The following is a 24,971-nucleotide window of genomic DNA, read 5'->3' on the forward strand; positions in this document are numbered from 1 at the left end:
CTCCAGATACGCAGGCAGATATTATAACTGCATTTAATAATACATCACGCTATCTGTATGATATTCTAAATATGGATAATCCGTTTTTTGGTTAATTGGTGGGTACTATTTATCCTAGGGAGCTTCAGTTAATTAAAACTAACAATTCGGATACTGATACTTCATTTTTAGATTTACATCTCTCTATTTATGACAATATTATACATACCAAAATTTATGACAAGAGGGATGATTTTATTTTTAGTATTACAAATTCACAATTTACAAATTGCGTAAATATTTTGCTAAATTTTACTATCGTAATTCTGATTTAGTTTTAAAATTCAATAGTAATTTAAGGACACTTCTGCGAGAAGGTATTTCTAAACCAGTTTTTATGGGGATGTGGTTTACAAACTTCGTAAGATCTTGGGTCATGGTAATTTTCCAAATGTATTTGGTAAAATTATAAAACGTTTTATTAAAAGAGGTTACGACCCAACTGTTTTGAGACATACCGCATGTTTAGTGTTCAACCCGTTTATAGTTGGACACTATACGCTTCCCTCTTTGATTGTGTCTGACGGAAGAGGTGGAGGACTCTATGATAAACAGTTTTTAAATCCTACCAGGACTGAACTGTTTTGATATCTGTCTTCTGGCCTGTTTCGTCGGGCACTTAAGGGTGTTTCTCTTGTTTCTCTTTCTTCTGAAAAGGCATTGAGTACATACGTTTTTGGTTGTAAAGGTTTGCGTTTTATATTTTTATACACGAGCATTTTTGTGTTTTACAGGCCATGCCTTTTTCTTTCCATTACGTGTGTTAGAGAGTCACCTGGAGGGGATTACTTTTATTTACACTGTCCCGTGTCTTTGGAACATGGTGGGGGTAAGAGTGAGGTTGGATGCGCACCATAAACCGGTTTAAGCTCCCCAGTGGTGTTTTTGCCACTGACCGTTCCAAGGCGGTGCCCCACTGTGTTCCTTTGTTTGTTCGTTTTGTCCTAATGTGTTGGCTTTGTCTGTGCGCGCGTGTATGTGTAAGTGTGTGTGTGTTTGTGGTGTGCGCGTCTGCGTGCTGTGGGTTTCGTTTTTGGTACGTGGCATTCCCTGTTTGATATTTGTCTTTGTTTTTTTACACAATGTTCACAGCTTTACTTATTTTAAATATATCCAAAAACAGTGGAAATGAGATATATTTTGGCGTTTATCTATTTTTTTAAGAGCAAAATTGAAAAAAATGACATTTGTTTTAAAAACAAATTGCCATTTTTGCCAGTGTTTCCTTCTAAAATAAATGAATGACATGGATTTTCCGGCAAACGACACATACATGCCGATACTACGTTTTTGTTTTTCTACTACAGTTTACGTTTTGACAGGTTGGAAAAATTTAGGAGAAAAAGCAACGCAAAACCTGGTAAATAAATGAAACTTCGAAATGTTACTAGAAAACATTAGTTAAACACTTCTTTGTGACAGGTAACTGAGATAAATATAAACTCACATATGGCATTGACAAAATATACGACTGCTTATACATGAAGCCTGCCAACATGTTGTCGTTACAAATTTTCTCCCAGAATAATAATCAATAGTACTCCTATTCAATGAAGTATTTTCTGCGATATTTATGAAGATTAAAACTATAATTATCATTGTAATAGTTACTATATAAAGAACTATCGACTGAATTTTGCAAATACAATATATTCTCGTCTATTACAGGATTGGATAGGTGTTTGCTTCCGGGAATAAAACCAAGAAGACATTTTAGAATGTCAATTGTTTCCAAGAAGTGAAAGTAGTCTCAAAATACAACAAATTTACCTGTTCAAAGCTTAAATATTGAAAACGATAACCTAACTCATTTTTATAAGTATCTATATTAGATCACTTTGGGTGGGTAATATTACGCTGTAAAAAAGCGAGTGCATATTTCTCGTTGCAAAAGCTAAACACACGCATCTACACTTATGATTATTGTATGAATGATATATGAAGTTGTTCTTTAGACTGAGTAAATGTGAAAATAACGTCGTTAATGAACACTTGAACGTGACAATACACATGAAAATGACGTCGCTCACCCGAAATTAAATTTGAACGTCGATGTGGAAAGATATTAGCATTTACTTAACGAAATTCGAAAATGAGTATGTAGTATTAAAACGGAAAGGTGTTTTCTTGACCATCTGAGAATAAAAAAAGCACCCATGCTGTAGGACAATTGACCGTTCGCCTGTCTGGCCATAACAGTTCGTGTCAGTTCCATATGTTTAGATTTTGATGAAATATCGTTTGAGGTGAATGTCATGACCAGTATTCAAATTTCAAACAAGCAAATGTTCACTTCGGAGTGCACAGCGCACACATCAAATCTACCTGGAATAGCTTTCGATTTATTCCCCTTACATTTTCCCACTTTATCTGGACAATAACTGTGCAGTAATGGCATCTGTCAGAATTTTTATAGCTGAGGAAAAGAGGTGAGAAGAAAGTCTTGAAGTATTACAGATCTTTCTTCTTTGTGTATTTTATTTCCGCCCGGAAAATAAAAGGAACTGTGTTGAAACTCGACATGATACATAGCAATGCGTGCAAGAACCATACCTCTTGTCGTTAATAGTCTTTTTTTAATTTTCTGTGTTTTCACGTTTTTTTCTCAACAATAACTTTCATAGTTTGATGACAGAAAGTGAGGAATTACAAAGGTCAGAACTCTGTATAGAATATAAATGGATACACTGCTTATTATATACTTTGTTACTAAAACTTTTGTTTGTTCAATGAATTTTTCCATACCTCATGTTTTTATTTCCATGTTAATGAGATGTGAAACCAAAATTTGTAGTCCTGTTTGGCGCCATATAACCTATACTGTGTTGGTGCGCCGTAAAACCCAAATTAATATATAAATATGTTCAATGAATTTACTCAAGTGAATCAGATGTAAAATGAACTTGACAGAGGATATGGAAGAAGTGAAAAGAAGTCGATTTAATTAGACATACCGATATATTTCAGTGAATGAATACATTTAAGATTCACTTTTCTATTAGAATAGGTATGCGGGATTTAATACTGTTTCTTATGACTGCATTTTTTTGTTTAAAATATCGCTTAGCATATCCGTTGATGTACTCTTAAGATTGTCTTTCTTACTGGCTACGTTTAACACATTCACATTACTGTGATTTCTGACTGCAGCTTGTAAACTTACTATGTCTAATATATAGATGTTCATTTGTATTGCATTCTTTTACCGTTTGTGATCTTGCTCCAGTTGCTCGAGTTTGAGATTTGCCATGTCGATATCTTAACTTGACTTCTTGAAAATAATGGAAGGTTATGTAATATAATCACATAGTTTTCATTTTTGTAACATATACATAATGCAACGTTTTAAGTTAGCATAATTTATTAAATATTATGATACGATGAGATCTATCTGTTCCTTAGTATCATCCAATTATGAATCTTCTGATTTAAAGCGCCACAAAAGCAATATTTACCTTTCAGGTTTAGCATTTGATCATGACATATGACGTGCCGATCCTAATATACTAGGGCACCGCCGGCGGATCAGACAATTAAATAAGCGGAGCGATCAGTCACTGTGTGATTGAAATATGCTTTTATAAAGTAGAATTCACCTGTTACATTTATTTTGTCGAACAGTGGCTGATCGAGATAAAATATTGAAACAAAGAGAAAAATCCAGACATGTCTTTACATCTTTCATTCTCCTGGTCTTACGACCAAAATGCTGATATAATTAATTTGCGTTTCAGTCTGTCGTATTTATAAGACGGTTTTTATAGATTTCTCCTGCCAAACTCACTTACATTTTATATAAGTCCTCCTTGAATTGTTGAAGAGAAAGAGAGCACCCAGATCTCTTTCGAAGCGATTTACAAAATCTATCATTTTGTGTACTTTACGAAGCAGCGTCAATCATTGGTACTTCGTACAGGTGGCTCCACAATAAGTAAAAAAGATGTAATATAATGCAAAATAGTGTCATGCAACGCTCATTTTGTCGTTTGTATCCCAAGAAACAAGCTTTTTGCAGGGTTTATAATCAATAGCACAACATGTTTATTCTCTGCCTTTTCAATGACGGTAATGAAATGTCTCTTTAATGTATTTACGACATATTGAAGAATTCACATTTGCGCAATTCCTTACCTGATACAGAAAGGAGATGGATTGATGCTTTTAAGATAGAAAAATTGACTAATTATAGCTTAGGGACATGCGTGATCTTTTCATTTAGGTATTTGTCCTTGCTTTTTTTCTAAGAAAAGATAACATGAATCACTAGCTGCTGATAGTTACAATTTCTATTAGCATATATTACAGGAGTTGAGCGATCCTGTCATGACATTTAAACTGAAAATGTGCTTGAATATATTTCAAAATCAAGTTTGAAACAAATATTTTGTCTGATTTGATAACAGTATTGAATGTATTGAATGTAGCCTTGGATAAAGTACTCGATTTATTGAAAAAGCTATTACTACAGTAGCTGTATTCTATCATACACTAACTGCATTAACATCGCCAAATTCCCTTTAGGATTCAGGTAGGAATACGTGAATATTTCATCAATTTGTCGATTTAATGTTAAGAACGTTTATGCTGCACTTATATTACATAAAGCCACTAAATAAAAGACAGAGATCCAAAAAGAATTACCAAGATTCCATATTAAAGCATTTTACTGCAGTGTTTGTAAGGATGTGCAAATGATTACACAAAACATAGACAAAGTTAAACAATTAGTCAAAGACAAGACAAACAAATAAAGGAGATAGTGTGGATCCGCCTTGGAACGGCTAGTGTCAAAAACCCCGCTAGGGACTTTAGAATGGTCTTTAAAATGGTCTATGTTACACACCAAATCTCACTTTTAATTAATGACAGAGATGTCCTAAAACAATAATTCCTTATTTGGAGCAATCATCGCACCTCCTATGATAATATTATCGTAGAATCTTCCATGTTATTAAAACGGACATTATTTAACAATGTCGTAGACACATAAAGGCAATAGCAGGCAGTACTCAAATACCACTGGGTCTCAACTTTAATGATATTAGTCTCCTCAATTACTTCAATAGGCTTTCTTTATTTGATGTGAATGTAGCATATTCACGGACGAAGTGGGAATGCATACTACCACCGACGCCCTCTAGTCCCGGTTTGAGCAGAAATCCACATTTGCAAATGCTACAGGTACCAAAATACAATTTAGAGACATCTATAGATGTATTCATACGGCGGTGGGCATGGAATCTTCAACGATACACAGGAGTGCAAATCCATAAAAAGCGGTGTATGGTCCAAAGTTAAAATAACGGAGTAACCCGTAATGAAAAACAAGAGGCAGAACTAAACAAACTAGAATCTAGAGACGCAGTACACGGCTATAGAGCCAGCATATCACAGAAACTTCCATAAGACAAAATTAAAAAGCAGTCTCCATATCTAAAAGGTGATTTAACAATACACTTGAGTACTAAGAACGTATGAATGAAAAAAATACCGTTTTGGATATTAGCGTAATTTTTAACAAACACGTCATTGTTTATTGCGATGTATGTGACTAATGACAATGACTTGCAAATATAAAATTCAGGACTTTCTTAAAACTTAAAAGTAAGGGTAGATTTCCCGGAAGCACAAAGGACCCAAACCACAGCCATAGAGCCATGCATCGCAAAGTAGGAGCTGTAACGGAAAAATATTGTAGACGTCGACGTTCAAAAATCTAACAACAAGTACATTATAAATATATGCAAAATACAGAAAATGGAGGTTGGGTGGTAAAGGGTAGATAAAAGGGTCGGATGTCGGGGGAAGGTGGAGCAAGCCACGTTCCTTAAACGTAGTATTCCTACAGCGTCGCAGACACGCAAGTACAAAAGACAAACACTCACACATACAACTAACATACACAGATAAACAAACAGACAAGCAAGATACAAGAATTTGTAACAGAGTTACCAACGTCCCCTTGCCTAAGAACATTTTTCACAAGACATACTGCATGCCAATACAGCATCTTGGCATGAACAAAAAAATAACAAGAGTGCCAGGATGTCACAATATACGCCCGTCATGTAGATGCTACAGTAAAACATATTCTGTATAAGTTTGGTAGACAGTAAGCAAAAACAATGACATATCCAATTCTAACAACCAGGTTAAAAAGTTTCAAGAATAAGTTATTTATAGTAGCAACAAAGGGAAGTAAGTTTGTTTTTCTAAGTCCACAAAAAACTCCTTACCAGGAAGAGATACTTTAAAATACACCTAAAATTTGAAAGTAACATCTATGTTGTACCACAGAAAAGTGGTCTTAATATTTCCCTACGGTCAATTATAAAAAAGTTACGATATAAGTTATTTATAGTAACAACAAAGGGAAGTTAATCTTGAAAAAAAATCTAAATCCACACAAAAATCCTTACAAGGTAGCGATAGATCAAAATACCAGACAAATTGGATGTAACATGCATGTTGTACTACAGAAAAGTGGTCTAGATTTTTCCCTACGGCCAGTTATAAAAATATAACAATATAAGCTATTTATAATAACAACAAAGGGAAGTAATTCTAAATTAGGGACCTGGTTCTTGCGCATGACACTCCGTCTCATGATGGTGAACAATTGTGCAAAGTTACATCAAAATCCCTCCATGCATGAAGAAGAAATGCTCCGGACAAAGTCATTCTTGTATCTGACTTTGGCCTCTAAGTGGGACCTTGAGCTAGGGGTCTGGATCTTGCGCCTGACACGTCACCTCATTATGTGGAACATGTGTATCAAGTTATTTCAAAATCCCTTCATGGATGGCAGAGTTATGGGCCGGATACGAAACAGACCCTGTTAACCGTTGACCTTTAAGTGTGACCTTGACCTTGGAGCTACGGGTCTGTATCTTGCGCATAACACGTCATCTCATTATGGTGAACATTTATGCAAAGTTATTTCAAAATCCCTTCATGGATTGCAGAGGTATGGACCGGACACGAAACAGACCCTGTTAACCTTTGACCTCTAAGTGTGACCTCTAAGTGTGTAGGGGTCTAAGTCTTGCGCATGACACGTCATCTTATTATGGGGAACATATATGCCAAGTTATTTCATGGATGGCAGAGTTATGGACCGGACGACTGAAGGAACGACGGAGACGGATGGATGGATGGACGGAAGGACGCAGCCTATTTCTATGTTCCCCTTTTTTTTCTTCTAAAAAGGTGGGGGACAAAAACATCACTGTGGGGTACCGCCCATGACAAACACGCATAGATACGTATACACACGCACATAAGCAGGAAAAAAAAAACAGTCTGGCACCGCCTAAGGACGGCCGGCGGACAAAATTATGGTGGGCACGATAACTTACTCATGGTAAAATCACTGTGGGGCGCCGCCCATGACAAACACGCACAGATACATAAACGCACACACAAAAGCAGGGAAAAAACAACAGTCGGGCACCGCTTAAGGACGGCCGGCGGACAAAATTATGGTGGGCACGATAACTAACGCTTGGTAAAAGGAGAGATGAAGCAAATGCAAAGAAGCGTAAATGCAAGGGAAAGGGATGGGATTGGGCGATGGGGGTAAAAGGGGTAGTGACGGGAAAGCGGAAAGAAACGCAAACAACAAACAAGACAACCTATACAACACAAAGTACGAGACGGACAGAAAAAAGTTGAAAATAGGGGCACCGCCTTGGAACGGTCAGTAACCTAACGTTACCCTTTATTCAACAAGTTAGACAAGACAGTGTAAATAAAATCACTGCCCGCTGAGAAAGGCTCTAACATTAGTGACAAAATACCGGATCATATAAAGTAAAACATAAAAATAGGGCCAATCTAAGGTATAAGTATACCAATGTACTCAACAACTTGTCTGAAGTCAGAGCACCAAGAGCCTAACTTTTAAGGGCACGACTAAACAAGCTGCAAAGCTTAAAGATTTAGGTTTTAAAATTACATTTCAATTGTAATTTTGCAAGAGTATGGCCTTGGACATATGAAAATAACACTATACCGTGCATTTGTAAATGTTACCAAATGTTTCGGTCAATTTTAAAATTGTTTACTTACAAATGCAATGCCAAACAATTACATGCATTTTTTTGATCAATAGAACAAAACAAAATAAATTTAAGTTGACTTTTGTAGATATCTTGCAAGCGATAATTCATTTTTAATAGGTTTCTGAAACGAAAAAAAAAACCCCGGTTCGGTGTATGTGTGAAATGATCTTCAATAATGGTTGCATCAATCAACAAAATTAAATCTCAACTAACAAGTTCCTATTCTTTTATCTTGGCAATTGGAAATCTACTATTTCATTTCCCAACAAAATATTCGTTTTGAGCAAAACCATGATTTTACGCACGAAATTAAAAGATTTTACAATAATTGAATTTAAATAATTTACCAAAATATGTCCAGGTCATTATTTTTCACCGAAATTTAGATAAATGAGCTAGTGATTAATTCTCATTCCTACTGATATATCTGTTGATTGTAACCAGGGGCGGTTCCTGGAGTTTTGCTTTAAAGTTTAACCGCTTAAAGCACTTCAACAATTATAAATACTACTGATATAGATATAGCGCTTCATTACATCTCAATATAGGGCCATCTAAATATATACAGGCCCCTATATACGCTCGTCCGATCTTTGCAGGGTGCGTATGTGGGGAGACAGTTAATTCAATTCCTGAGTTCATGTTGACATAATTTTGTTGTGTAGGCTATTTAAAGCGCGCTATAAATATCTGCCAACTACACGATATTAAAGGTAGTGTCTTGAAAAAAAAATGCTTATTTCACTTGGATTCAGATAAGAATATTTGTTGTTTGTCCGGTTACCGGACGTGTAGCCTTTACACTCTCGGTACAGTTCGTGTATTTCCGTGTTTAAGTACAAGGGGGTTATCTCCACTTGAACAATAATTTGAGAATGTATCAATATATGTTGTCACAACGCATCATAACCCACAGCTAAACTTATATGTAAGCATTAATACTCCTTGCATTTCAACATTTATGGAACCACTTTAATAAGTATACACCATTGACACTCCCAAGAAGGAACGATGCAAGTAACCACTAGTAAATAAATGAGTGATAAATGTAGTATGTCAGGTTACAACATGTCCGAAAGCAACACGAATATCTTAGAAAAATGAAGCAAGCACAGATCATTTCTCAGAATTAAGCATGTATGAATGTCAGAAAGAAACACGCAAACACAAGATCTACAAATGGTCATGCAACAATGCAAAATGTGATGCCAGAAGGAAGCATGTGAACATGAGAATCACAAATGCATATATGTAGACTGGATGTACGAAAGCACAATGCAGTTTTTGCCCTAATTCTGTTCCATAGACCAATAAACACGTAATTTGATCCTTATAAATGTTTGTTATTCATACTATAACTGTATTGTTCAAATAATTGCTGCCAAATTCTATTATCTGACCTCTGCTTCAGATAAGAAAATATCTGGTAGCATATTGTTTACATTTTGCAATTAATCAAAAGCTTTAGATCATGTAAGGCAATAATTAATAACGACAGCAACACCGTGAGTAATGACGCCTTCAATAAATTCCTACTGCAATATGTCCACGCACTCGCTGCATAAATATGCTGATATCAAACGTTGTCGAGCAGAATGTAAACACTGAAAAAGTGTAAATAACACGTCAGCAATTTACGACAGTCATTGTTGCTTCATTCTAGAAAACTAATTAGTTTTTTGTGCCAATGTGTAGGCCGTTAAAAAATACCAAGTTAACAATCAAACCACAACACTTTAGTTTCGTGAGTAGGTAGTTTTGTTACAGAAAATAAATATTAGTAGGAAATGGGATATTTGAAAACTTTCCTAGAAATCTGCGAGAGCTGATATGAATTTGATATTGATAGAGATGGAAATAAAAAAAAATCAAAATTAAATTTTTACTGCAATAAGTAAATTTTCTAAAAAGTATCCTTATAATTCCATCTTATGTCTTTGTGTTTATATTGAACATTCTGCTCTACAAAACGCCATCATCCTAGTATCTGTACCTCCGTGGACGAGCGGTTGAGGTCGTTGACTTCAAATCACAACCCCCATACCGATGCGTGTTCGAAACATCGCTTGAGGTGTCATGTGTGGAAGCCATCCAGCTGGATTACGGAAAGTTTGTGATTTTACAAAGGTGCTTAACCATGCCTGAAATAATGCTCGGAGGGGTACCTGGGTTCTTCTTCTACCATTAAAAGCTGGAAAAGTTGTCCTAGGACCTACATTTTGTAAGTTTAACTCTAATCCCCACCCTACCCCTAACAGATAATTCTAGTATTCATTGACGACGTCTTATTTTGCTTGTTGCTCTTACAAAAATACATCACTCCGAATGAAAATAGAAAAAGAAATGTGTATCTCTATTACGTACGTCATCGTATACAGTGCAGTATGGTGGCTGATTTGTGCCATTTCGTTCTGTCGCAGCGACACAATGACAAACGTCGTTATGGCGCCCCCGACAAACCTTTGTCGTTGTGTCGCTGCAACAGAACAAAATAACGAAATTGCATAAATCAGCCACCATAGTACAGTTTGTTTGGAAGTATTGTGTTTCGTTCTGACATGATTGTTTTAAAAGTAGACTATAATAGATTTGAGCAAATAAATTAAGAATAATGTTGTAGATCGTGTATTTATGTAAAACAAAACTAATGAATATCATCACGTATCAGTAAATTGAATGCCTCATTACTGTTATACCTTTTATATTGTCGTATTCATCTGCATTCTAAATTTGATCTTTGTTTTGCAATTTTCATGATTATAATATTCCCACGTGACATTTGGCATTTAGGTGTAATATGGTAATCAAATTCATCTAAGCTCTTTTATTATAAAACAAATGTAACAAAAATACATATTCCCCTGTACTTCAATTGACCATTCCTATTTTACACTTTAATCATTTTTTCAAGTATTTATGCATAGGGATGGTACGGTGTAACTGAACCCAATTTGTGTCTCGGGCGCAAAGAAATCCTAAATTGCTACTTGTATTGTTGAGGATTCCAGGAAGGTCTAATACGTATCAGTTGTTCCAGAGGATTCATAAGCTGCTCGATAATAAACTGCAGATAGATACGTAATGAAAACTTCAGCTTAGATGAAATCTTATAGGGGCCAGTTGTTCGAAATTTCAACAGTTGATTAAGCTAATGGCCGATCAACGTCTACATAAAACAAATTTATGAGTTAAGCATTATAAATACTAAAATATTTTCAAATCAAATCCTTATACCGGTGTTTACCCTACCAATACGATTATTTTGAATAAAAATTAATTTGGTTGTTTTTCAACAGCATGTTCAAGTTTAGAACAACTGGGTCATGGTGTTTAAATCAAATTTGCTGGAAATAATACAAATACAGACGACGCAATAGTTGGAAAATCACATCTGGAATAAGGAAATGTTGCTAGGTTATCTTTGTTGTGATCTTTCTGTCTCTGGACGACAACGCATTTTGAAATTATATTTGACGTGTAAAATGCTTTTAAAAGCTTGGCATGTACTAATTACAGGTGAATAGACAATTATAATGTTATTGGAATTAGAACTAAAGTATTTAACTCGCATGAAAGTGAGGAATAAAGTGAATTACACTATAGGGGTTCTACAATAAATAAAAGAAATACTCAAACAGATAGCTTTTAGACATATTTTCTATAATTAAAGACACATGGGAAATCATTATCAAGTGAATGTTGATGTCTGTTACGAAGGCTTAAGGTGAAACGATTCAAGACACGAATTATTTAGACAAAGTCATCCGTAAACTGTATCTGCGATATCAAGTTAAAATATTCAAGTAAGCTTCTTGACATTGTTTTTGATATAAATGATATTTATTTCCTATATGAAGACTGACGGTTGCCTTTGACATGAACCTGCGATAATAGATGTCTAGATTATGTGCTAGTACTAGGGAAAGTTCGAGGTTTTTGGGGCCCGTGCAATGATATGAATAGCTAAATCTATGTTTACATTTAAGAATTTTGGGAAACACAAAGTTCTGTCATAGATTTACATGCTTTACGGCTTACATGTAAAACAGACGGATAAGATAAAATTGCTGGAAATATAACAGTGAATATAACCAAGAAAATGAATAGTGTATGCACTAAAGATCAACGTAATTACATCTTTACTAGTCTTACCTCTGATATACTAAATCATCTGTTCACAAATGTGCCATTTTGTTACAAGTAAAACTGTAGTATCTTTAGTTTGTTAATTACCTCTCAAGGACTGGCACCGTTAAACCGGATCTGCAGTTATATTTCTTAATTGTATTCTATGCTTCGAAAGGATATTCTTATAGATTTTATTTAGGGCACTGTACAAGACGGACGGAACTACTAAGAAAGTATATTCCTGTACCCAATCGTGTACGATTTATTTTTGCCAAAAGTATTTCATGAAGAGCAAGTTAGCACAGGTATAACCTAACAATTTTAAACCATGCTACACGAGTTTAAATCCTTTCAGTATTAAAATTATTTTATAAGCTGCTAGATGAAACGTAATGACGATTACGATGTCTGCAAAGACATCATATTGTTTACACTGAACAATACTTGATAGTATACTGCGTTTTTATGGTAATGGTTAATGCCAACCTTGAAAGCGACACCAACACACGGAGTAATAATGTCTTAATTAAAGTTATACTGTTATTTGCACGCACACACGTACGGCATAAACATATTGATATGAAGGCTTTTCGAGCACAACGTAAACATTTAAAGTTTAAATAACATGTCAGTTATTTTCATTATTAGTTATTTTCAATTATTTATCTCTTCTAAAAAATTCTTCAGCGCCTGCTTTGAAGGCAAATGCGTTTGACGTTAACATAAGCCACTGTATTCCGGTATGTTATGTAAATGAAAACCATAAATTGCTAGGTGTGTAAAATTTTAAGTATTTTGTTCCAGTTTAACATTTCTATATTAATTGATATTAAATTTTATTAAGAAAACAACAATTGATTGGTGGAGTCATTTGAATGTTTGCTGAAAGAAATGGTCGGAACTGTCGAAACAAAAATGCAAACGTGCTTCAATGACACGCTTTAACTCTAATGAAAAACATATATTTTACGAACTGAATACAGCCACTTTAGGAAGAAATGTAAATCCCTTAAACGTATGTCAAATGGAATATGGAATATAATTATACTGAAAAGAAGGATAAATATCCTATACGAAAATCTACGTTCCAAGAAGGCAGATTTCTCAAACACTCATTTTAACAGTCCATCAAATGCAATAATTCAAAGCAAAACAACTCTTTGAAACAAGAAGATGCCAGTATATTTGTATGATAAATATCCATTTTAGCATCAATGAATTCTTAAACATAATTTCAAATATGACGAACTCTTGATAAATATCCTTACGTGTAAAAATGCTAATTTTTTTGGGGGATAAATTATATTGCCCTATCCCTCAAAGAAAAGTGATGCGTTTTAATCCACATAATATTACCTCTTCATTTATTTTGCAATAACCCCAATAATATTCATTAAACATAAAAGAACCCCTTTACTGAAATAAATATGACGATGTTGGTATTACAGAAATGACAGTGGTGATTATAGTGATTACAACAATACATCAAAAACAGCATAATAATAATCTTTGCAAAAATAACAATAACAACGAAATGAATTGAAAAAAAGCTGATAATATGATTATATTTTAATAGTAAATTATAACGCATGCATTTGGGACACGTTAGACCGTGTGGATCCGCATGAAAAGGTATAAATATGAACATTAAACTGTTATTAAATGCACATACATAGCACGATAACAAAAACTAATCAAAGCACTGAAGTACTGAAGGGGCGATTATCTTCTCGGTCTGAGGAAAATTTTAGGTTCAAACCCCGGTACCAACCGAACTGTTTATGATTATGGTCTAGTCCTGTTCCTTCCCTAATACGATGGTTAGGAAAATTGACGGACCATAAACCTACTTTAACTAAGTTTTCAGGAGGACGTAGGTTCAAGCCCAACTGGGACTATACGTTTTTTCATTATTATTTCGTTAATCTAGTAAGATGAACTGTTTTTTCAAGACATATTGTTGATTTGTTGTACAAAAGCGGAACTTTTTCATTTGATTAGCCATTTCTTGTTGTTTAAAGTGAATTTAACCCCTGATACAGAATGGTGATGGTTTAGACAGCTTTGAAAATACCGAGTTGTTTAACTTCAAAACATTACCATTACGGGTCCACTATCTTGATATAACCTGAAATACAATTGAAAAGGAGTGTTTAAACAAAAATCGCTAATATCTACCCCCCCCCCCCCCTTGAAAAGCACTTTTTTACAATATTACTTTAATGTTTCTAAAACGAACTTGTTTAATATGAAAACTGTCAAAAACACAAACAAACTGCCGTTAAATCAAATAATATTATAGTTTCTATTGTAAGTGTAAACGTTATTTCTGTAGCAAAATATAACATGTACGCTGTTTCGGTATACACATCTTAGAATGTGTCAATTTGTTTCTTCTCACGTTACTGTGGCAATTCCACGCAGCGCTTAGCTCCCCTAGAACCTATAGCAACTGAGCTAGGAGAATATTTTTTTAAAACTTATGCTCCCCTTTTACATTATTCATATTTTGTGCTCATTATTTATTATTTATTATATGCAAAATCATACCTAGTAAAGGTAATACTTTTATTGTTTCTTCTCAAGGGAAGGAACACTTATGGTGAACATGTCACACTTGACTGAGCAGGTAATAGATACAAGGGTATCATCAAAGGAATCCGAATTCCAGTAGGGCGCCGCCATCTTCGACTCATGCATATTTATTACAAATAGCCTCTTTTACAAAGTTTGTTTACGCATCTTTAAGTCAATATTTAGTGGAATACAATTACGTAATGACAGACTTACAACAATAATATAGTTTGAATCATATAACTTCTAAATCTAACATGTCATAATGTAGATTAGAGATTAATTAAATGAATATGCATCATCTAAAATTAGACTTCCGCCCAAAATTATCGTCTGCTATTATTCTTCTTGGATGTAATTCTTTGCTTTCAAGGGATCTTTTACAGATTTTATTTCATATCAACTATATTATTTTGACGTTAAGTATTACATCAAAATATACTGCACTTATAAAGTTATTCGAGATTATTTCGCTTGTCTGTTAATAACATTTGCACGCTACTCATCGTTATTTCAATTACTTCCCTTGTTTTTATCCAGAATTGTATAATGCATTTTTTTTTCACTTTATTGAGCTATAAAATGTTTCGAACTTTGTAATTTAATGCCTTTTTATAAGTTGTTTTGTAAGATTTAAGCTGTGAACTTTTTGTACGCATTTTTTTTCAAACCCATTAGAGTGTTGGTTCCCTACTTATATATAAGCGCTTGTTCTTCTAGCTTAATTTTACGGTCCCAGACGGCCACATATCCCGAAATTTTAATAGAATGATGATCTTTATTATTTATTGCCCGTTGATAATATTATGTAGACTCGCTAATCAAAAGGTGAGTGATTATTATAACAAATAAAATAAATGTTTGTGTGTGAAATAACTCTAAATACTTAAAAAAAGGAAAGAATGCACGTAGACTAACAAAACACATTTTTCATAATTGTTTTATTAAACATCTGTAACAGGACCCTTAAAAAGAATATTTAATATGCGCTAGAAGGAGCCTTTTGATAAGCTAAATCTTGTTATCCCCGCCGATAAAATCGGGAGGAGGGTATTGAAATGGCGTTGTCCGTGGCGTTGTCCGTCCGTCAGTCCGTCTGTGCGTCCGTCCGCAGCCATTTCTCAGTAACTAGCGTGTAGAATTTCATGAAACTTGAAATAAACATGAACCAACATACTGTGATGATGCCCGTCAATTTTTTTTTGAAACCAAAATGCCCAAAAATGTCCGTCCGCAGCCATTTCTCAGTAACTATCAGGTAGAATTTCATAAAACTTTAAATAAACATGCACCAACATACTGCGATGATGCCCGTCATTTTTTTTTTGATAAGTCAATTTCCCTTTCAGTTATTGCCCTTGATTTAATGAAAAAACCACGTCTGCAGCCATTTCTCAGTAACAAGCTGGTAGAATTTCATGAAACTTGAAATAGATATGAACCAACAAACTTTGATGATGCCTGTCATTTTTTTTCAATTGGTCAAATTTCCTTAGAGTTATTGCCCTTTAATTGTTTAAAAATCTACAGATTTGTATATAACAAACCAACCAACACCTCCCCCCCCCTCAAAAATAATTCATTTTTATTAATTAATTTTAATTGTACCCTCACCCAGTCACCCCCGCTGCCCCCCCCCCATCCCCTTCCCCTAAACAAAAAAAAAAAACATTCATTTTCTGTTAAATTGATTTTGACTATTGAAATTATTTGCTTCTTAGTAACATCCTTAACTTTTTGTCTTAGTAACATCCTTAACTTTTTGCCGGATTTATTTTTTTGCCATTCCTCACCACAAACCCTTTCGTCGGGGGATACCAATTCATCGAATTTGCTTGTTAAACATATAATTAATAATGCGCATCGACATTTGTTATGAATCAAACTGTACTATGAACCAGTGTTTGTTTGATGAGCTCTTTATAGACCGAGGTCATAAGTTATAACGAGGTGGTCGCTTGAATCCCGTTTCCATTTAAACAACATAATCATTATCTAAGTGTTTCGATAAAATTTTAATTCGATATGTTGTATATTTTTGTTAATTAAGTCTTACATTTCGCATGATATTAGCTTTATCTCTGCATATTACACAGTGTGTGTATTATGTCAATGAGTTTTACCTTACCAAAGACGAAAAAGTTCCATTCATACGGATATTTCTTTCATAGGGTGCGAATTAATTTACCTTCATTATGTAATATTTTCTAATGTTATCTAAAGGGATAACAGAGAGCTGCATGACATAATCGTTTACAGAATCAAGTAGAAATTATAGTATTCTATGAATTTTGGACAGATATACATATTTATATGCCATAATTGTTATTACTGTTCTGCGGAAATGTTAGGACTATTTCGGTGGCGATTGTTTACTGGTTGCTTGTATGCATATGGTATTAAGAGAATCTGAACCGTATTGTTCACTCCGGGGCTCTAAAATCGCCCCAAAAACGTGCTTGATCGCAATAAATATTTTTGCTTAGGCAAATTAAATCTATGGGATATAGGGTGGTATAGGAAAAACGTAAGCTTTCTGATCCTGAGGTCGTGGGTTCGAATACCTATGAAAGCGGCATTGAGTGAAGTCTACATAAACGTTTACTAGTCAGCGAGTTCTGGTCACAAATGATAAGTTTAGTTACATACAAAGCGACAACTATCTCTACAGTCAGACAAAAAAACTTACTAAAACTAAAACTTCGGACATTTTCGGAGTAGTCTTATACGCCCCTAAAATTAAACCTATACGTTTGTATAGAACAATTACAAAAAAGGTAATAGTTGGACTTGTTTAGATAAATAGTGCAACTGTGTTATGTGGATTTCTTCAGACATGATCCACTGGTTATTATCATGTCATACTCTTTTCCCTGAAATCCCTTAACGTCAGCTCCGCGGGCGTGTCGATGAGATGAACGAACGCATGAACTTGTCATGTTATACAGATGTATATGTGTTGGATTTAGTACTAGTAATAGAAGGCATGAAATCTAGCAGAGGTATCCTCCCACTGAGCCCCAAACCACATGAATAAGAATAAAACAAGTACTGTAAAGTATCTTCAATATGTGGACGATTCTTTGATCGTATTTCTATAGAATTAGGGCAAAGCATAATTATGTTTTAGTAACGTAACCCATTGAACGCTGAAATATATCTGATAGATCCATGAGAAAATCCGTCACATTCCTCGAAAAATCAGCAGCGAATTTTAGTCTTTTTCACGAGGATACACTAAATTTGTACAGATAATGGGTACAAAAAGGAAAAAAATCAGACATTAAGGTCAATGACCATTCAAAAGATAACAAAGTCCATAAGAAGATCCCCTTTACAAGCATATAACGTAATAAGGACTGAATGGATCTGTTCAGGAGAGGCAATGGAATTTGCAACAACCCCCACGCCCCCTAGCACAGGCTTTCGCTGAATTCTACTACAGAAATATTCAATAGAATCCATTATTTTAAAACACCAGCTCATTAAAACCATTAAATCAACAGTATTTACTACTCGTATTTTTTTACCCTTACTTCATAATCCATAAGTACCCTCGGTATGCTTTTAAATGTCGTTAATATTCATTTTTAAGTTAAAGTCCAGTTATCAATTACCTGTCAATTAGAACTGTAAAAACGTATGGCATCTGTTTTTTGGATAATGATTTGCAGTAACACTGGCAATAAGAGCAAAGCATGTACTCAGTTAACCCTCAAGGTTGTTCCCATTTCCCACTAACCATGTCAGGACAACACTTTTTTTCTTTCCTGTAATGTTGTCACATTCTGTTGGTGGATTCATGAAATTAATTTCCACCTTTTTCAACTTTAATATAGCATTTTCTTTTCAGAGTTGGTATGATATAAGATAAGAAATTGTTTATTGTAGTGGCATTTACATTCATTAAAAGTACAACACAGTAAATATTCCCCTAGTAGACCTATAAGTCAAAGATGTATTTAGAGTTACATGTTATGATATTTGTTGTTCATACTATAAGTGGTTGTTAAAATCAGTGATTAGGCTTACAAAGTCTGTTGAGATCAAGTTATCTGTAACGGAGTTTCTTTCTTTCTTCATAATGACACTGATAATTTCTAAGGAAACTATTTTCCCTCTAGGCTCATCTCAGCCGTTAGAGGAAGAGATAAGAGATACTGTAAATTGTTTCAGAAAGTGTTATTGGAGAGGATTTAATGGCAGGGATATTTATTTTAAAGGACTCTAACGACTGATGCCAGTCTAATTCTATTATATGACAACTGCTTCAGATGAGAGTTAAAAATAGAAACAAATATCTGATAACATAATTGTTTACATATTGCATTTACCTCAAATGTTTTTGATCATGTAAGGCAGTGATTAATAAAGACAGCAACACCGTGAGTAATGACGCCTTCTATAAATTTTCATTGTAATATGTATCCACGCAATAGCTACATAAATATGCCGATATCAAACGTTGTCGACCAGAATGTAAACACTGAAAAGTGTAAATAACACGTCAGTGATTTACGACAGTCACTGGAAACTAATCAGGTTTCTGTGCCGCTGTGTAGGCCGTAAAGGATACCAGGTTAACTATCAGACGACAACACTTTAGTTTCGCGACTAAGCAGTTTTCACTGTGGAGTTTTTACTTTAATGTTCTATTTTGTTACTGAAAATGAATATTAGTAGGAAGTGGGATATTTCAGAACTTTCCTAGAAATCTGCGAGTCTCAGAGCTGATATGAATTTAATATTGATAGAGATAGGAATCAAAACATAATACAAAATTAAGTTTTACTGCAATAATAAGTATATTTTCTATACAGTATTCTTATGAATCCATCTTATGTCTTTGTGTTTATATTTGAAATTCTGCTCCACGAAACGCAGGCATCCAAGTATCGGTACCGCCGTGACCGACGCGGGTTTGAAGCCTCTCTTGAGGTGTCATATGAGGAAGACATCCAGCTGGCTTATGGAAGGTAGGTTCTACACAGGTCCATGACTGAAATAACGCTCGGATGGTTACCTGAGGTGTTCCTCCGCCATTAAAAGCTAAAAAAAGTTGTTATATGACCAAAAGTTTATTAGTTTGACTCTAAACCCTCCCCCAATCCCGAACATACAAACAAATCATTCCATTATTCATTGACGGCGTTTAATTTTGCTTGTTGTTGATACAAAAATACATCACTCTGAATGAAGATAGGAAAGGACCTCTAGTACATACGTCATCGTACACACGATTGCTATAATAGTAGACTACTGGTATATGATACCGTTCAGCAAATAAATTAATAAAAATCTTGTAGATCGTGTATTTATATTAAACAAAATTTATGAATATCACAACGTATCAGTAAGTTTAATGCTTAATCAATATCTGACCTTTTATATTTACATAATTATTGTATCCCCATGTGACATTTAGCCTTTAGGTGTAATATGGTGATCAATTTATCAAAGCTCTATTATGAAATCAATATAACAAAAAATACACATTCCCTTTTACATGTACTTCAACTGACTCGTAAATCATTTTTAAAGTATTTATGCATAGGGATGCTACAGTGTAACTGATAAGCTGCTCTAACCCAGTTTGTGTCTCTGTCGCAAAGAAATTCTAAAAATGTTACTTGTATTGTTGAGGATTCATAGGCTGGATACGTAGTGAAAACTAGTTTAAATGAAATCTCACAGGGCTCAGTTGTACGAAATTTCAACAGTTGATTAAGCTAACGGTCGGCCAACGTCTAAAGTTATATTTAACACTAAGAAGACTTAATAAAACAAAGCTATGAGTTAAGCATTATGTATAGGTTATAAGTTGAATACAGCAGTATTAATATATTAATTTCGAGCGAGCGTTAGCGAAGCGAGAAATTAATATCTTAAAACTGTTGTATTTACCTTATAGCCGTCTTACAGTTAGCCCCAGGTACAGGTACAGTGTTACTGGGCGGAGTCTATTAAATAGTAACATTGAAATATTAAATTTAATATATAAAATTGATGTGACAACTATATGTGAAATAGAAATGTGGCCAGATTTGAACGAAATGGTGCAATTCCATTGGCAGAGCAACTTGGGCGAACTGTAAGAATACTAAAATGTTTTACAGTTAAATCAAATCATATTACTGGTGTTTACTACCAAACCAAAATTTATCTGGTTGTTTATATTTCGAGCAATTAGGACCTTGTGTTTAAATCAAACTTGTTGGAAATAATACAAAGACATGAATTATTTAGACATAATCATCCGTAAATTGTATTTGCGGTATCAAGATAAAATATTCAAGTAAGCTTCTTGACATTGTTTGTGATATAGGTATTAGAAGACTGAAGTGTCTAGGGCCCGACCATTTATTTATCTGATTGGATGAGGGGTATGTCTGTGGATTTTTCTTGCCTCCCCTTATTTTGTTTTTGGCTTTGTTGAAATGTTATATTTAATTACAATAAAATTGTCTCGGATTTAGAACTTAATGTTCCAGATAGTTGTAACTGTAAGAAATCTAAATCAGCCGGCCAGTCATATCATAACCGGTAATTTTAAGTTTTTTTGATGATAAAAGAATCAGAAATATTTTCTGTAAAGGTCCAAAATATAGAATTCCTTCGTCTATAAACTTTGAAACAAAGCACTAAGTCTATTGATGACTATGCTAAAAATGGTGTCGGAAAGTAAATGCAGGCCTGAACGCTCTTACTGGATGGAAAAAGAATATTTTTAAAATCATTAAAATTCGAATAAAATTTTATGAATCAAACCCTTCTTTATTACCTCCCAAACCTAAGTTTTCACTTCGAAATTTAAAGAAAACCTTATCTAAGTTACACAGGATTTTTTTTTTTAACTCCTGCAGACAAAGCTTAAAATAATATTATTATTATATGACACATTTACTTCACAGAAATATTGAAAAATGAATTGAAAAACGAAAACTTATCAGTTATCGCTACAAGATGACAATGATATTGTAAAATGTCACGTAGATCAATGCATAATTTTTTTTTATTTCGGACTTGACGACAATCAAATGAAGCTCCCTACTCTTTACTGGGTCCCTAAACTACACAAAACCCCATATAAAGCTCGATTCGTTGCAGAATTCGACCTTATGTACTACAAAAAATATTTCCGTACTTTTGACTTCTTGTCTAACTGCATCAAAAGACCAAGTGCAGAATTATTGCTCCAAGGTATATGAGAACTCGGGGGTTAATCTGGTTTGGTCCATCAAGAATTCTGGAGATGTTATCAATACGCTAATAAACAAACACTACAAATGTTCGACTATATGATGTTTCTACACTTTGTACCAATTTATCACATAATCTCATAAAAGAAAAACTGGTAGCTTTAATTGAGAAAACATTTGCAAAAGAAAACGTTAATTATCTGGCATGTAATGAAACTAGAGCATTTTTTCCAACAGTAAGTTTAAAAGATAAACCCTATGGAGTTGTGAACAGGTTTGTTAAGCTCTAAGGTTTCTGTTAGATAACATATTTATCAAATTTGGCAATAAAACTTATAGACAAGTACCAATTGTATATGGTAATGTAGAAAGGAAATATATGATAAAAGGGACGAGTTTAATTTTGAAATTGGCAACTTCCCCCACCTTGATGGAGATGTCCCTCGAGCGACATCATACGGTATCTAAATTTCGCAAGAGCTTGCTCAAAGTAAGCGGATTTTAATGGTAGAAATCTTCATATCACCAAAAATTATTACAAAAGGGATACCGATATTATAAACTACGGAAAGCTTTCACTAAATTTTACTACAGATCGTCTGAACTTTTAATAAAATATAACACAAACCTTAAAACACTTGGTCTTACACATCTGGTATTCTAAGGAGATGTAGTTGATAAAATTCGAAAAATTAAACATGATGCTTATTTAAATAAGATATTTGTAAAATGTGTCAAACATTATCAAAAGAGGATATATATGCAAAATCGTTAAGCACAGTGCATGTTTGGTGACTGACCCCTATGGGCGGTGCCACACAATGTTGTTTTTTTTTTCTTACTTTTCTGTTTGTTAATCGCTACGCTTTCCTATTTGATGGTGCGATGACTAATAAAGTGTAAAACTCCTTGATGCTTTTCTCCTAAATCCTACAAAAACGGACGGAGGGAGTGAAATTTTGTCTTGCAGCTTGCTTAGTCGTGCCCTTAAAAGTTAGGCTCTTGGTGTTCTGACTTCAGACAAGTTGTTGAGTACATTGGTGTAATTAAACCTTAGATTGGCCCTATTTTTATGTTTAACTTTCTTTGATCTGGTATTTTGTCACTAATGTTATAGCCTTTCTCAGCGGGGAGTGATTTTATTTACACTGTCTTGTCTAACGTGCTGAAAAAGCTCAGAGTGAGCTATTGTGACCGCTCACCGTCCGGCGTCCTTCGTCCGTCCGTCCGTCCGGCGTCCGTCCACCCTTTCTTTTATACAACATCTCCTCCTAAACCACCGAGCCAATTTTGATGAAACTTCATAAAAATGATCCTTGGATTGTTTTCTTTAAAATTTATTCAAAGAATTGAATTCTGTACAGAACTCTGGTTGCCATGGCAACCGAAAGGAAAAGCTTTAAAAATCATCTTGTCCAAAACCACAAGGTCTAGGGCTTTGATATTAGGTATGTAGCATTATCTAGTGGGCATCTACCAAGCTTGTTCAAATTATACCCCAAGGGTCAAATATGGCCCCGCCCAGGGGGTCACATGGTTTATATAGCCATATATAGAGAAAAACTTTGAAAATCTTCTTGTCCAAAACCATAAGGCCTAGGGCTTTGATATTTAGTATGTAGTAGCATCATCTAGAGGGCCTCTACAAAGATTGTTCAAATTATCCCCCTAGGATATGATATGGCCCCGCCCTTGTGGGGGGGGGGGTCACATTGTTTCTATTGACTTTTATAAGGAAAAACTTTGAAAATCTTCTTGTCAAAAACAAAAGGGCATATGGCTTTGATATTTGGTATGTAGCATCATATAGTGGGCCTCTACCAAAATTGTTCAAATGATCCCCCTAGAATGAAATATGCCTCTATGTAGACTTGTATAGGAAACAAAAATTTAAAAATCTTCTTGTCTGAAACCACAATACCTAGGCTTTTGATATTTGGTATGTAGCATTGCCTTGTGGTCCTCTACCAAGATTGTTCAAATTATTCCCCTGGGGTGAAAAGAGGCCCTGCCACGGGGTTCCCTAGTTTTAAATAGACATATATAGGAAAAAACTTTAAAAATCTTTTTGCCTGAAACTGCAAGGCCTATGCATTTGATATTTGGTATGTTTCATTGCCTAGTGGTCTACTAAAATTATTGAAATTATGCCCCTGGGGTGAAAGAGGCCCTGCCCTGGGGGTCCCAAGTTTTACATAGACTTATATAGGAAAATAACTTTAAAAACCTTCTTGTCTGAAAGTTCAAGGCCTTTGCCTTTGATATTTTGTATGTATCATTGCCTAGTTGATCTCTAACAAGATTGTTAGAAATATGCCCCTGGGATGAAAAGAGGCCCCGCCCCTGGGGTCGCTTGATATATCAGTTATATAGGAAAAATACTTCAAAAACTATCAGAACATATTTCCTAGACTGTTTAATTATATTTACCTGATGACCTAAAGTGATAAGGGTCACCCGACAGTGACCTTGACCTACTGACCTACTGTCTTGTTTTTTAAGATACAGCCTTGAAATTTGGATGACGTGTGCAATTTTGCACACTGATCTTAAAACTGCATTTCAGTGACCATGAATGTAACCTACTGACCTACTTCCTTGTTTTTTAAGATACAGCCTTGAATTTTGGATGACATGTACAGTTTTGCACCTAATCTTAATGACTTTCAGTGACCATGAATATGACCTACTTTCTTGTTTTTGAAGCTTTAGCAAAGAACTTTGTTCAAGCAAGCAACTTTACTCAGGTGAGCGATATAGGACCATCATGGTCCTCTTGTTATAGGTTACTGGCTGTTCCAAGGCGGAGCCCCTATTTCCAATTTGTTTTTAGTCTGTCTCGTACTTAGTGTTGTGTATGTTGTCTTGTTTGTTGTTAGCGTTTCTTTCCTCTTTCTCCTCACTCCCCCCATTACCCCATCGTCCAATCCCATCTCTTTCCCTTGCATTTATTCTCCCTTGCATTTGC

Source organism: Mercenaria mercenaria, chromosome 4, assembly GCF_021730395.1.
Source record: "Mercenaria mercenaria strain notata chromosome 4, MADL_Memer_1, whole genome shotgun sequence".
In the NCBI taxonomy this organism is placed as follows: domain Eukaryota; kingdom Metazoa; phylum Mollusca; class Bivalvia; order Venerida; family Veneridae; genus Mercenaria; species Mercenaria mercenaria.